This window comes from Sinocyclocheilus rhinocerous, unplaced genomic scaffold (assembly GCF_001515625.1).
Source record: "Sinocyclocheilus rhinocerous isolate Xijiao unplaced genomic scaffold, SAMN03320098_v1.1 scaffold591, whole genome shotgun sequence".
Lineage (NCBI taxonomy): Eukaryota > Metazoa > Chordata > Actinopteri > Cypriniformes > Cyprinidae > Sinocyclocheilus > Sinocyclocheilus rhinocerous.
The window spans coordinates 1,474,904-1,489,528 of NW_015641476.1; the positions used below are offsets into that span (position 1 = coordinate 1,474,904).

The window sequence follows — 14,625 nt, forward strand, 5'->3', positions numbered from 1 at the left end:
ACTCACAGTGTCCTGCTGAACCAAACTGTGAACTCCGTGAAACAGTTATTCTCTGTTATACAGAATGATGTTGCCCAAACTCAGCTGGTCACCGCACTGATGTCTGACATGCTCCGTGAGGTGAGCTCCTCCATTGACAGCCTAGCCATGGGTAGAATTCCTCCGTATCTGGTGCCCCTGAGCCTAGTACAAACAGTGTTATCCTCTGTAACTACCCGTCCAGCTGACCCTCTTCAAGCCCACCTTGCCTACTCCCTGGGAGGGTCCATCCTGCTACATGTTGACCCTGAGCAGAGCGAGATGGCGTTTCTTCTGAATCTACCCATCATTGAATCTGACAACATTTACAGACTCAAAGACATTGTCAATGTTGGATTTTGGCAGGGAAACACTCACATCAGAATACACACACCAGATATGGTAGCCTACCACGACAATAACCCACAGTTATACCTGGCCCCAAACCTGCGCATGTGTACCCTGACCAAAGACATTCATTATCTCTGCCCCAGCAAGCCCTTCCTTCGAGACAACACTGAAGGAATCTGCGGGTTACAACCCATGCAAAGAGAAACACTCTGCCCCGCTGAGGCCAAGCCTCGCACACAAGTCACAGAAACGCAAGCAGAGATTGTGATAAATCAGTGGCTTGTCAACACGCCCATCCGTACCGCCACACTGACCTATGACCAGCACGACACTGCCACCCGTGTCAGTCTGCCCAACCAGAGTATGTGGATTCACGTGCCCAAAGGTGCCATCCTCCACCTCGGTGACCTGGCGCTGTACCACCTTCCAAGTGAAGAGTACCAATCCGAGGTAGAAATGCCAGCCTTCTTCAGGGACCACAATCTCACCATGGAACCTGAATTGGAACTGAGCATTGAGAAAGGGGGGTCACAGACGATTGACATCACCCCAATCGACACAGCCCTCCAAGCACTGTCTCGGATGCCTGTCCAGAACACCTTTCCCGTCGCTCGATCCTGGACCTCTGCCGACACGGCACTTTGCCTTGCCACAGCAATCGGGTACACCCTAACCCTCGGCCTTGCTTTTGTCCTGTTTAACAGAGTCAACGGGGTGCAAAGGTCCATGAACAGGTGCACAGCTGCCCTTCCTCGAACCTTCAAACGGAGCCACCGCAAGAGAGGGACCCAGGCGGAGACAATGCTGAACCTGACCAAGGGTAACACCCACGCTGAGGATCCGAAGGCTGAGGAAAAGTAGGATCCACCTGCCATCTGTCAATCCTGATCCACCTGCCATCTGAAAATTAGGATCCACCTGCCATCCGGCCTTCAGGATCCACCTGCCATCTAGCCATTATGATCCACCTGCTACCCGATCATCATGATCCACCTGCTGTCCGACCATCATGAAAACTGTTGTCTGACGAAGTGTGCAGGTGAACTTCGTCAGCCAAAAGGGGGGCTGTAGCGTCTGCGTAGGATCATGCATGATTTTTGGGGTTTTATGGTTTAAGAAGACCCTTTTAGCTTTTGACATTTGCATATAAATTACAGTCCTGGTCCCAGACGTCACACTTATATGGGTACTAAATGTCAAATGGTTCCCCCCCACTCTCAAAGAGATGCTAAACAGTTTCACCACTCGCACCTTCATGTGGGGTTTCAAACACATTCCAAAGAGACGTAAATGACCCCCGGGGCCAGGCACAACAGGCCAGGCCGGCTGACCAAGCAAACTAACACACACACAAACACACACACACATAAAGACCGTTACTCTATTATACTCTACAAATATATCTGGTATATTGCATGTGTTGTTTGTATGTTTCCCTATTAGATTAGCTGAGTTACCACTCGTATTTGTATTAGTTAAAGCCCTAAAACACTGATCTTCAGGTGTATGTATGTATCTTTGGTTTAATCTATTCTAAATGTTTGTTTCTTGGTATCAAAATGATCTGCTATCTATTTCTCAAACAATGATGTACAGTATGTGATTGTGAAACGCATCTTACTATTTGTAGCATATTTTGGGTAAAACTGCACCGATCTTCCAGACCAGCAATAAACATGCAAATGGGCCATAAACAAGAGACAAAGAAAGTTTCTCCCGCTCAAAATTCATGCCTCTGATTGGCCATTCCACCTAAAAGGGGGTGTGAATACAAACCCTCAAAAGGCATTAGCCCGAAATAATCTTTGCTCAGAAACCCTCTTCGTTTGAGACAACACCTTTTCCAAGACTCTCAAGATCTTCCTCTTGAGTTTTATTTTCCGGCAGTTTTTATCTTCAAGTAACTTTAGTCGCTGTGGACTTTTCCTTCTTCAGAAGAACCAGAAGTAAAACTTCCAGCTCACTCCTAACGAATCCATCAAAGACCTCCGTTGTCTATCGCATCCGGACAATCGAAACCAATGCAAGTAACCGTTTACAATTATTTAGATGCGTGTTTAAGTTTCAGCCCCTTTTAAGGTGATTTTTGATTCTTTGATGATTCTCAAAGGTTGTGGTTAAGTGATGTGAAATACTGCCAATCTTTTCTTTCCTCTCTCTTTTTCTTACTTTGCTTCATTCTGTATATATGTGTTTTGCTTAGTTAGTTATATGTTAGATATAGTTTCATTTATTAAATCCCTTATATTCACAACTGATTGTCTCTGTTTGCTGCTCACAATTCGAAGTCAATGAATGTGTGAACCCTTGCTACATTTTGCTAAATTACTGCTAGCACTGCACAAAGAAGGACAGATTATTCTTCCTTGGCCAGGAAAATAATCTTTCTTTGAATTGATAAATGATTATTTTGTCTGCTCGGTGGACGGACAGATCAAGTAATGGTAATATTGATTCTGCTACAGTTAATTCAAAGATCTAATCTAAATATTTATTATGAATCATAACCAGTTATAATTCGTCATAAATATTTCCCTTTTTGAGTTGAAAAACCCTACAGTTTTGGTGGAGATACGCGGGCACATTCAAACTTGGTTTGTGAGCAAACAGTATCAATTTATTTGTGTTTTTATATTATGCGCGCTTAGAGTGAGACAAGTCGCAGCGCGAACTCACTCTTTTGGATTGGATGGTTAAAAGCCACCTCCAGTACTGTATTTTTAACAGCCTCTATTTGTCTAACATTTAGTCACTGTTAATTGTTAAAGTAAACTGCAGTTCATAATATTAAAATTGTTCTCTAAAGACGAAGGAATCTCTTTACAGTACATTTTAATATTATCAAAATCGCCTGTTGGAACGAAGAAATCTTCCTGCATTGCGATAAAGATAGATTTGAGCGATGCTCCTCTTATCATCTTTTAAAGGCCTTATTTTGATCGTATCGCTAGATTGAAGTCATTGCGAAGTTCCAATTTCATTTAACTAGACGATCTAACTCCCTTAGGTTTAACCGTTAGAGTAGCTATCCAATGCGTTGCCTAATGCAGATTTGATCATAAGAACACTGTAAGCCAGTAGACGGATTGAAATGTAAATGGGAGCTTTTAAAACCTTGATCAAGTGAAATTTGCATAACAACAGCGAAGAAACCCTGTTGTTCATATTGTTGATATGTGTACTGGCAGCGAAGAAATCCTGCCACACACATCATTGTGCAGTTAAGTTGCACAAATTGTAGAATCTGTTGGGATTTGACTCTCAATGTTCTTGTGATAACTGCAGTAAATTTCGTTAGAATGAGAATAGTCTCACACTAAACGCTATCAGTCTAAGCACGATTGGAGTTAAGGCACAGTACCTTAAACTAACACTAGAGGGCAGGCTGTTTAAGTATCTAACACTTCTTGAACTCCTTCTACCTTCCTGTTTTCACCTTGGGTGGGCGCACCCACTCCCCCTTGTGGGCATTCTCTGCTAGGTCGACTTGGTACTCTAATTTGTTGATTTTAATTTCCCTTCTGCTTCATCGGTCATTATCATTCTAGCCATTCTAGTTACCTGCAGTTTCATGTTTAATTTTACTTATTCATTTATTTTTATTTCTTGTTTTTGTATTAGTTTTTCATATCCAGTATTATTTGTTTTACTTTATTCTCTTTTATTACTTTTATAATTTTGTTTATTTTGTTGTTTTGTTCCCTTTTTATTTATTATTTTTTTTTATTTTATTATTTTAATTTTTAATTTTTAATCAGGGTTCTCTCCCCCTTTTCTCTCTCACTTTACCACTCACTTATTTAAATTTAGTTTAAACAGTGTTTGAATTCAAATTTAAAGTTAATTTCTGTATTCTAGCCATTTTTGTTCACCTATAGGTAACACTCCCTCTAGTGCTTAGTTGGTGAAGTGACAGTTGCCTCCACGGCGGATCGCAGTGAGCTGCCACGGGATCCAGATTGAATCACCTCAATCCATCACTAAGCCTAGCCATAGAATACTGACCCAAAATTAGGGTGCTCCTAAATCTTTAAGGTAATTAGCCGCTCCACAGGCTGCCACACTAGATGTTATGACCCAGCAGCGCCCTCTACTCGGTAGGCCCTGTCATAACCCCTAACAGCAGTAAAAGGCTTAAACCTGCTCTCTCCTCTATCTCTCTCTGTGTTTTGATTTGTTGGTTTGTTTGTTTTTCATTTTGTTCTGTTTTGTTTGCCTAGAGACCGAACCTTTGAGAATCATCAGGGAAGGCTGAGTAATAGATTGACGACCCAAGCTGCCAAAGTCTTTAGACGATCACGCTGTCAACAATCTTAGTTAGATCCTTTCCGGTGCCCCCACAACAATTAGACACACCGTGCCATTCACGGCCGAGATAACAGGTGTCTGGTCTACACTCCGCAAACTGTTTGTACTCCTCAGACAGACCGTGCATAGAACGTATAATTACTATAATTGCAGCCTGCTAACGCTGTAAGGACTTGCATTGGCCTTTTCGTGCTGTCCCTCTCTCCCTCTCTCCCTCTCTCTCTCTCTCTCCCTCTCTCTTTTCACCAGTGAGCCAGCATGTCTCGATCATCCAGCCCTGATGCCCACTGGGATCGACTAGCGTCCTGGCTGAGTGCCATAACTGGTACACTCCTGTCTGAAGCAGCCGGCGGCCTGCAGCACCTGAGCCGGGAACAGCTCGACGACAACCTGAGCGCCCTGATGTCACACGATCCGACACAGGACTACAGCCACAAAGATCTCACCAAGATCCTCGGGCCCCTCGCCCACAACCTCCTCGCTCAGGCAAAGCTGGGAGAAGCAAGCATCTCCCGCATGGAACAGGAAGCAGCAGCGCTGAAGCTCCAGGCTGAGGAGGCTCAGAGAAACCTGGTGCTTGCTCAAAGTCAACTGGACCAGCTAACGTCGGAGACTCAGCACCAGCACAGGACGGCGGATGAAAAGGACCCAGAGCTGCAGGAGGAAGTAGAAAGACTCCAGAAAGCCTTAACTGATCTCCGTGTAGACACAACACGCCGAGAGCAGTGGGAAAAGGACACCAGAGAGGAACTAAGTGAAAAACTTCAGCGAGCCGAGGCTCTCCTGATGAGAGCAGAGACTGAACTCAAAGAGAGAGATGCTAGGGCCAGGGCCTGTGAAGGCCACCTGCAAAGTTCCCGGGCTGAAGTCAGTGCCCTGGCCCAACAAAGAGACTATTTAAAAGATGAACTTGATACGGTTCACCGAGAGCTTAAATATGCATATAGACTGCAAAGTGACTCTGAAAGGGAAATGCACACCACAGAATTTCCCCTAACCAGCAGATTGATACCTCCTAGTCAAGGGTTTCCAGTTCGAAAGGGGGGTGAGAGCCCACTGCTCAAGACATCACCTGCCAGCATCCCTGAACCCCCAGCAGCAGCAAGGGGGTGGGAGCCTTTTCAAAGGCTGTCTTCCAGTCACGGCGTGTCACCTAAAGAATTGGATAAGCTGGCTAGAAACATTCCCACTTTCACTCCAAACCCTGCAGGAGGCCACGATGTGCACGCCTACTTAAAAGACATTGACTTTCACTTGCAAACTGTTGCCAATGTTACCACACGAGACAGACTCTATCTGCTCCGAATCACCGCCAGCCGTGAGGTGAGGAGCTTTCTAGACCGGCAGCCAGAAACGGTCGAAGTGGATTACCAGCAAATGCAGCAGGCTCTGATTAAGGAGTTCTCTGACCCAGAGTCAGAGCAAGGACTGATTACTGCCATGGACCTTAAACAGGGCAGACAGGAAACCACACAGGCTTACTACAACAGGCTCAGACAGGCCTACTTCGGAGCACGGAACGAGCCAGGAATGGAACAGGATTTCAACTTCAAAATTCTGTTCCTCCGGAACCTGCACCCAACAGTGAGCCACCACTTGGGGGTTCTGGCTTGCCCACGGACTATGTCCACCCAACAGCTGCGAGATTTGGCCCATAAGGCCTATGTTAAACAAAAGACTGCTTCTGAAAAGACAGGAAAAAACCCCACAATCTATCCTGTCACTAATCAGAGTTCTGAACTTGCTCTAGAGGGCGCCGAGCCAAGCCACACTGACAAACCTGTCAACACAATGTCAAGGTCCTTCCCAACCAGCAGAGAGCAGCATGGCCATGGTGGTGCCCGTCCTAAGCACCAGTATGAGCGCCCCGAGAGATCCTGGGACAGGTCACAACCACCCCTCAACCGAAGGGGTGGAGCCACATGGGAAGCCAAGAGACGGCCCAAGGGGAACCGACACTCACAGACACAAGCACCAAGCTCGGACTGCCAGCAGCAGAACCCCTCTCAACAGGCCCTGGACAAGCCCAAATATAAACCATCCACAGAACAGAACCAGAAAGCTACATCTGAATCAGCAGAGATCATGAGACTTTTAAAGGAACTCCTCCAAGAAAAGCACCATAAGGGAAAGAAAAGGGATGAGTCAGATCAGCTATGACTAAGCATTAGCTCTGACCCCAACGCCCACTCAGAGTCCCCTCAAAATGAACTTCCCAACCAGATCACTGCTAATCCACTGTTAACCACAGAACCAGATATCTCATCACCAAGTGGTGACATCACTCAACCACCTCAGCTGACTGTGGAACCACCAGAACCAGCCAACATCCCGCAACACACCTCCAGCCAGGACCGCAAAGTACCAGAAAGTGCGGTTTTGGTGGTCTGCCTCCCTGACGAGTCACACAAGACCAGCTCTGACTGCTTGCCAGTCACCACACAAGCCCCAGTGCCGAGACTCCTAGGGAACCTAATCGAAAGGGGGGTGGCCAAAAAACTCTACCTGGCCATCACATTAGAAAATGAGGTGAGACTGGAGGCCCTGGTGGACACGGGAGCTGACCTCACTTTAATGTCTAGCCAACTTTTTGACAGACTTCAAAGTGAAGCCAAGAGACAGAATCGAACTCTTAACTATCAGAGGTGTGTGCTGAATGTGCAATCCTACAGCCAAAATGAGGTCCAACTTGAACAGGTAGCTCCAATTCACCTGACCATCGGCCCTATGAACTTTGTGCACCCTGTGTACATTTCTCCATTGGACACATATCCTCTCCTCATTGGCAAAGACCTGCTAGATCGCTTTGAGCCATTGCTAGATTTTAAACAACTGAAAATCTGGGCTCAAGTGCGAGAACCTCTGCCTCCTCAGTCACCAAGACCACCCCAGACAGACTGTCAGGTCACAAAGGTCGCGGGAAATCTCGCCGCCAGCCGCGGGAACGTCTCGGCCCAAGAGCAAAGTTCAAGGTCGCTGCTCTGTACTTTCCAGTTAGCCAAAGACTCTGACACATACGGCCCCCACGTTAAGGGGGGCTTACAACTGAATGATGTCACAACAACAGACCCCATACTAGCACTGTGGGCAGACAATTCAGCCATCAGCCTCTCACAGTTCAATGCTCTCAAACAGCACACAACGAACATTCCTTTTGCTAACAAGCGCACACGATTCCCCTTGAATCCCTGCCCATCAGCTATGGTGACTGCCAAGGGCACCTGTGCCCTGAACTTGAGGTGGAATGACAGGTGTCTAACCCATTACTTCCTGGTCCTTCCAGACACACCGACTGAGATCGTAGAAGCAGAAAGGCCCCAACTACCGCCACCTACCTGCCACAGGTATTTTGACGAGAATGTCTGCCAAGGCATGCCCACAGCCTACGTCGATGGATGTTCCTACAACCACGAGGGCATCCTAAAGGCAGGTGCTGGTGTTCTCTGGCTAAATGATCGACCCTGCCCACCACAACACTTCAAGCTGGGTCCACAATCATCACAATATGCTGAGATAGCAGCTATTCTCATAACCCTGCAGATAGCATCAACCCATAACATCAGAGAACTGCTCATCTGCACAGACTCCAACTATGCCAGACTTGGTTTCACATGCCATCTTCCAGGCTGGAAGCAAAATGGTTTCAAGACAGCAAACAACAAACCAGTTAAACACCAACACCTGTTCCAGGCATGCGACGACATCACATGTGAACATGATATGATCGTCTACTGGAAGAAAGTGAAAGGACACTCAAAGCAACCTGGTCCAGACAAGGACCTCAACGACCAAACGGATGCCCTAGCCAAAGCAGGTGCACTACACGGCGAGTTATGGTCTCCACCAACCCACCCTTAACGTGGCAGCCATAACCCGCAGCAAACACACTCAACCCACCACAATGCCCACCTCACAGCCGCTTACGCTGGCTCCTCAAATCTCCACTAATGACATTGCTGACATGCAAGCTTCTGACTCCGCCATCAAAACCATCCTTCACCACCTCTCTGACCCCTCCAGCCACCCTATCACACCAGATGAACTTGCTGCTGCCCCAAGCCTCAAACGGCTATACCACGTAACACACATGCTGCGTGTGATAAACAACATCCTGTTTTATGCCCCTGATGACCTCACTGCACCAAGGCTTGTGGTGCCACACTGCCTAAGGGGGGTGATGCTGATGTATGCTCACGACGCACCATGTGCGGGACACCACGGCACAAGAGCCACTTATGAGACACTTAAACAAGTGGCATACTGGCCCGGCATGCAGCAAGATGTGGCAGAGTACGTGAAAGGATGCCTTGTCTGCTGCCAATTCCAACCGTCTAACCCAAACCACAGAGCCCCACTGCAGCGCAGAGGAGTCACGTTTCCTTGGTCAGACCTTCAAATTGACTGGGTCGGACCCTTACCCAGGTCAACAAGAGGCAACAAGTATTTCCTCACAGTCGTGTGCCAGTTCACAAAGTGGGTAGAATGCCTCCCAGCACCTAATGACACTGCTCAAACTACAGCATACCTCCTGTTGAATCACATTTTCTCCAGGTTCGGGCTGCCGCTGAGAGTCAACTCAGACAGAGGCACCCATTTCACAGCTGAGATCATGCAGCAGATTTGGAAACTCCTGGGAGTACAAGCACAACTGCACATCAGTCACCATCCAATTTCTTCGGGCCAAGTGGAACGGACGAATCGGACGGTGGTCAGCATGCTAAGAAAATATGTGTCTGCTAACCAAAAGGACTGGGATGTGAAACTGCCCCTGGTGCTCATGGCTATCAGAGCAACTCCACAAGAGTCAACAGGTGTGCCTCCCTTCGAACTAATGACAGGCCGGCAAATGACATTGCCCTTGCACCTGCTGTACCAGCCAGGAGACTCCAACCTTGTCACCGCCTACACCACTCATCAATACCTTGATGAACTACACCGGCATTTGAGAACCACATTTGCTTTTGCCCAACAACGACTCCAAAAGAGCGCAGAAGGCCAGAAAGCATACTACGACCGTAAGGCCTCACACAAAGAACTGGATGTGGGCGACAGGGTCTGGTACTACAGCTACGCACAGCCTCCTCAGATAACCCCTCATCGGCTATCAAAGAAGTTCCTGCCACACTGGACAGGACCGCATGAGATTGTGGACAAACTCTCCCCTGTTGCATATCGGATCAAGCTGAGTCGGGGACAGAAAGAACCAGTTTTCAAATGGGTCCATCGTAACCAGATCAAGAGACATGTGGCTGCTGGCAGGGAAAGACAGGGGGGGGCTTGTGCTAACTAGGCCTTGCTATAGTCCTCAAACAAAGACTGTTTCGAACAGACAAGAACTTCCCTCACTGATCCACTGCCTTTCTCCCTTTTCTCTGAACCAGGATGCTGCTGTGGCTCTCCATCCTCTGCCTCCAGCTAAACAGAGGACAGCCGCAACCCGATATCACATCACCAGGTCCAGCATCAGGCATTGCACTGAGGGACCAACCTGGACTTCTTATGACCAACTGTAGGACTCACACCCAGAAGGTGTACGTCCGACTCGACCCCCGAAATGTCTACCGGACACATTATCCCCGGGCAGCTGCACACTACAGTTGGGCAGGTGCCCAATGGACTGAGAATACCCTCGCTCACGCAGAAGCCGATATCAAACACATGCTCTCTCAGTTGCAGAAAATGACTGTCACTCAAGCAGAGCTAAGCGGACATAACAGGCGTGACAAACGATTCCTAGGGGCCTTGCTCGGAGCTGCTGCTGCTGTTGGAACCCTGTTCAACCTGGGAGTGACCAGTGTCAACTCCGTGAGCCTATCTACCCTGAGGCAACATGTAAGGGAGATCCAGACTGAGATGCCCCAGCTGAGAGAACAACTCACACTACAGAGCCAAACCCTACAGACTATAGGCAAATCATTGAAGGGCACCCTGGTGGTTCTGAACACTCACAGTGTCCTGCTGAACCAAACTGTGAACTCCGTGAAACAGTTATTCTCTGTTATACAGAATGATGTTGCCCAAACTCAGCTGGTCACCGCACTGATGTCTGACATGCTCCGTGAGGTGAGCTCCTCCATTGACAGCCTAGCCATGGGTAGAATTCCTCCGTATCTGGTGCCCCTGAGCCTAGTACAAACAGTGTTATCCTCTGTAACTACCCGTCCAGCTGACCCTCTTCAAGCCCACCTTGCCTACTCCCTGGGAGGGTCCATCCTGCTACATGTTGACCCTGAGCAGAGCGAGATGGCGTTTCTTCTGAATCTACCCATCATTGAATCTGACAACATTTACAGACTCAAAGACATTGTCAATGTTGGATTTTGGCAGGGAAACACTCACATCAGAATACACACACCAGATATGGTAGCCTACCACGACAATAACCCACAGTTATACCTGGCCCCAAACCTGCGCATGTGTACCCTGACCAAAGACATTCATTATCTCTGCCCCAGCAAGCCCTTCCTTCGAGACAACACTGAAGGAATCTGCGGGTTACAACCCATGCAAAGAGAAACACTCTGCCCCGCTGAGGCCAAGCCTCGCACACAAGTCACAGAAACGCAAGCAGAGATTGTGATAAATCAGTGGCTTGTCAACACGCCCATCCGTACCGCCACACTGACCTATGACCAGCACGACACTGCCACCCGTGTCAGTCTGCCCAACCAGAGTATGTGGATTCACGTGCCCAAAGGTGCCATCCTCCACCTCGGTGACCTGGCGCTGTACCACCTTCCAAGTGAAGAGTACCAATCCGAGGTAGAAATGCCAGCCTTCTTCAGGGACCACAATCTCACCATGGAACCTGAATTGGAACTGAGCATTGAGAAAGGGGGGTCACAGACGATTGACATCACCCCAATCGACACAGCCCTCCAAGCACTGTCTCGGATGCCTGTCCAGAACACCTTTCCCGTCGCTCGATCCTGGACCTCTGCCGACACGGCACTTTGCCTTGCCACAGCAATCGGGTACACCCTAACCCTCGGCCTTGCTTTTGTCCTGTTTAACAGAGTCAACGGGGTGCAAAGGTCCATGAACAGGTGCACAGCTGCCCTTCCTCGAACCTTCAAATGGAGCCACCGCAAGAGAGGGACCCAGGCGGAGACAATGCTGAACCTGACCAAGGGTAACACCCACGCTGAGGATCCGAAGGCTGAGGAAAAGTAGGATCCACCTGCCATCTGTCAATCCTGATCCACCTGCCATCTGAAAATTAGGATCCACCTGCCATCCGGCCTTCAGGATCCACCTGCCATCTAGCCATTATGATCCACCTGCTACCCGATCATCATGATCCACCTGCTGTCCGACCATCATGAAAACTGTTGTCTGACGAAGTGTGCAGGTGAACTTCGTCAGCCAAAAGGGGGGCTGTAGCGTCTGCGTAGGATCATGCATGATTTTTGGGGTTTTATGGTTTAAGAAGACCCTTTTAGCTTTTGACATTTGCATATAAATTACAGTCCTGGTCCCAGACGTCACACTTATATGGGTACTAAATGTCAAATGGTTCCCCCCCACTCTCAAAGAGATGCTAAACAGTTTCACCACTCGCACCTTCATGTGGGGTTTCAAACACATTCCAAAGAGACGTAAATGACCCCCGGGGCCAGGCACAATGGGCCTGGCTGACCAAGCAAACTAACACACACACAAACACACACACACATAAAGACCGTTACTCTATTATACTCTACAAATATATCTGGTATATTGCATGTGTTGTTTGTATGTTTCCCTATTAGATTAGCTGAGTTACCACTCGTTATTTGTATTAGTTAAAGCCCTAAAACACTGATCTTCAGGTGTATGTATGTATCTTTGGTTTAATCTATTCTAAATGTTTGTTTCTTGGTATCAAAATGATCTGCTATCTATTTCTCAAACAATGATGTACAGTATGTGATTGTGAAACGCATCATACGATTTATACTATATTTTGGGTTAAAATGGCAGCAATTCCAGACCGGCCATAAGACATGCAAATGGGCCATAAAAGGGAAACAAAGGAAACTTCTCCCGCTCAAAATTCATGCCTCTGATTGGCCATTCCACCTAAAAGGGGGTGTGAATACAAACCCTCAAAAGGCATTAGCCCGAAATAATCTTTGCTCAGAAACCCTCTTCGTTTGAGACAACACCTTTTTCCAAGACTCTCAAGATCTTCCTCTTGAGTTTTATTTTCCGGCAGTTTTTATCTTCAAGTACCTTTAGTCGCTGTGGACTTTTCCTTCTTCAGAAGAACCAGAAGTAAAACCTCCAGCTCACTCCTAACGAACTTATCAAAGACCTCCGTTGTCTACCTCATCAGGACTCTTGTTCAGCAATCGAAGCCAATGCAAGTAACCGTTTACAATTATTTAGATGCTTGTTTAAGTTTCAGCCCCTTTTTAAGGTGATTTTTGATTCTTTGATGATTCTCAAAGGTTGTGGTTAAGTGATGTGAAATACTGCCAATCTTTTCTTTCCTCTCTCTTTTTCTTACTTTGCTTCATTCTGTATATATGTGTTTTGCTTAGTTAGTTATATGTTAGATATAGTTTCATTTATTAAATCCCTTATATTCACAACTGATTGTCTCTGTTTGCTGCTCACAATTCGAAGTCAATGAATGTGTGAACCCTTGCTACATTTTGCTAAATTACTGCTAGCACTGCACAAAGAAGGACAGATTATTCTTCCTTGGCCAGGAAAATAATCTTTCTTTGAATTGATAAATGATTATTTTGTCTGCTCGGTGGACGGACAGATCAAGTAATGGTAATATTGATTCTGCTACAGTTAATTCAAATATCTAATCTAAATATTTATTATGAATCATAACCAGTTATAATTCGTCATAAATATTTCCGTTTTGAGCTTGAAATTACTACACCACTGTCAACATCTGAGGCAAGTCCTAGGGAGAATTAAGACAGCAGGTCTTACCATCAATCCCAAGAAGTGTACAATAGCCAAAAGAGAGATTGGCTACTTGGGATTTGTGATTGGAGGAGGAGTCATTCGGCCGCAGTTGGATAAAGTAGCGACCATCCGAAGGTACCGTCCCCCTACCACTAAGAAACAGGTGAGATCTTTCCTTGGCTTGTTGGGATGGTATCGCAGATTTATACCTAACTTTTCTGCCAGGGCCTCTGTGCTTACAGATCTCACTAGAGCTACAGTTCCCAACAAGGTGGTATGGACGGAGCAATGTGAGCGAGCTTTCCAGGACTTACGAGAGGCAGTATGTGGAGACTCCGTTCTGCTGAGCCCGGACTTCCAGAAACCGTTCATCCTGCAGACAGATGCCTCTGGAGTTGGACTGGGGGCGGTGTTAGTGCAGGAAGTGGATGGAGACCGCAGACCAGTGGCCTTCTTGAGCCGGAAACTGTTCCCGCGAGAAACCCGTTATTCAACAGTGGAGAAGGAGTGCCTGGCCATAAAATGGGCCACAGGTTCCTTCCGGTACTACCTTCTGGGGAGACCCTTTGTGTTAGAAACCGACCATCGAGCTCTGCAATGGTTGGATCGAATGAAGGACTCCAATGCCCGGATTACAAGATGGGCTTTATCTCTTCAGCCCTACCAGTTCACGGTGAAATACTGCCCGGGAGCCAGAAACAAGGTTGCTGATTTTTTTGTCCCGTATCCCAGAGGAAGTAAATGCTGAAACGGGCTTTTCGACCTCGGTTCTTGGAGGGGTGGAGGTTCGACACTAAGGATGACAGTGGTCGTCTGCAGAAGGGGGGGGAAATGTCACAGAGCTGCCCTCTGTTCCCTCTGCCTAGCCCTTTTTTGCATTAAGACATACACACATACTTGGGTTTTAAAACTCTTTATTTACCTTGATGTGTCAGCAAGGTGGAGAGATGGATGATACCCACACACACACACATCCACATTTACACACCTGAACACTAAAACCAGTGGACATTTAAGTTTTTCTTATAAACTGTTGGC

General features: G+C 47.2%; 1 protein-coding gene across 1 annotated transcript in view; it reads right to left on the reverse strand.

Annotated features, from left to right (window-relative positions):
* LOC107755075 (growth arrest-specific protein 2-like) overlaps positions 1-14,625 on the reverse strand; it is a 36,712-nt gene that overhangs the window by 7,128 nt on the left and 14,959 nt on the right. The gene's annotated exons all lie outside the window — the stretch shown is intronic.